Genomic DNA, 1,889 nt, shown 5'->3' with positions numbered 1-1,889 from the left:
AAACCCCGGGTGACACAGGCCATTTTCCAGGACTGGTTTTTCAACCACTTAATCCTGCAGGTAGAGAAATATTGCTTGGAGTAGAACATCCTATTCAACATTCTTTTGCTGCTTGACAATGCTCAGGCCGCCCGCATTCATGAACGACTTTCATCCCAATGTGAAAGCAGTGCATCTGCCATCAAGTACTGGGTTGCTCTTCCAACCTATGGACCAGGGAGTTGTACTGCAGAGACTTTCAAGATATATTATATATGTCAAACTTTTCATCAGGCAGTGAAGGCAACTGATAAATCAGGAACCGCCTTGCAACAATTTTGGAAGGACCCTAACACCTACAAGTCCATAAAAAACACTGAGTTTGCTTGGTGTGAAGTTATGGCCATCACCATGAATGGGGCTTGGAATAATTTTTGCCCACAGCTTATTCACAATTTTCATGGACTTGAGAAGGTGGATGAGGAGTCCAAAGAGGTCTTCAGCAACTGAGTAACCCTCAGCAAGGAGCTGGGACTAGATCTGCTAGAGGACAACTTCACTGACTCCTTGCTGGGCAACACGAGGACTTACTTATGAAGACCTGAAGGAACTGGAGACTCAGAGAAAGGACAAAGAGAGACAAGAGGAAGAAGTAACTGAAGAACAAAACAGATCTATGAGCAGGAAATGGTGACGGGACTGTCTTTATTTGAGGAGGCGTTCAATTTTGAGGCACAGAACCCAAATGTAAAACGGTACACAAGGTTCAGAACACAATCCAGGGCTACCATGTCATCTATGCTAAGAAAAAGAAAGGTACTTAACCCAGATATCACAGGAGCACTTTTTCAAGAAGGTAGCTACAGATGAATGCAGCAAGGAACCAGAACCTGGGACACCAACATCAGTTCAGTTCAGTTCAGTCGCTCAGTCGTGTCCGACTCTTTGTGACTCCATAAATCGCAGCACGCCAGGCCTCCCTGTTCATCACCATCTCCTGGAGTTCACTCAGGCTCATGTCCATCGAGTCCGTGATGCCATCCAGCCATCTCATCCTCTGTCGTCCCCTTCTCCTCCTGCCCCCAATCCCTCCCAGCATTAGAGTCTTTTCCAATGAGTCAACTCTTCTCATGAGGTGGCCAAAGTACTGGAGTTTCAGCTTTAGCATCATTCCTTCCAAAGAAATCCCAGGGATGATCTCCTTCAGAATGGACTGGTTGGATCTGCTTGCAGTCCAAGGGACTCTCAAGAGTCTTCTCCAACACCCCAGTGAGCAAAATCGCTGCTCGCCCTCCATCTACAACTTTCGATACTTCAGCTCTACAATCTCCCACTTCCTCTCCCTCCTCCAGTCAGTAACTCTTCTTGCCTGTTCACTCAATATCAGCCCTTGGATGCCAGCTGTTATACTGTACTGTTGTACATTTCAAGGTACTGTAAGATTTAAAATGTTGTATTTTTTTATGTGTTACTTGTGTGAAAAGTATTATAAACATATTACAGTATAGTACTATATAGCTGATTGTATTAATTAGGTACCTAGGTTAACTTTGTCAGTCTTATGAATAAATTGGACTTATGAATGCACTCTCAGAATTGATTCATCTGTATGGAGGGGACTTACTGTATGAGATTAAGAGATGTAAACTATTAAATACAACACAGATAAATAGCAAGTCCCTACTGTATTGCACAGGGAATTATAATCAGTATAATAATGTATAGTAGAAAAATGGAAAAGAATCTGAAAAAGAACATGTAATATCATTTTGCTGTACACCTGAAACCAACACAACATTGTAAATCAACTAAACCTCAATTAAAAAACAGAGCATTTCAGCTTTGGCTTCTCTCTGAAATCCATCCTTGCATTCATAGCCTAAGTAAGTAACAGCAGGATAAAAAGGACA

The sequence above is a fragment of the Oryx dammah genome, unplaced genomic scaffold (genome assembly GCF_014754425.2).
Source record: "Oryx dammah isolate SB20612 unplaced genomic scaffold, SCBI_Odam_1.1 HiC_scaffold_10, whole genome shotgun sequence".
Classification (NCBI taxonomy): domain Eukaryota; kingdom Metazoa; phylum Chordata; class Mammalia; order Artiodactyla; family Bovidae; genus Oryx; species Oryx dammah.
Note: the sequence above shows the minus strand (reverse complement) of the source record.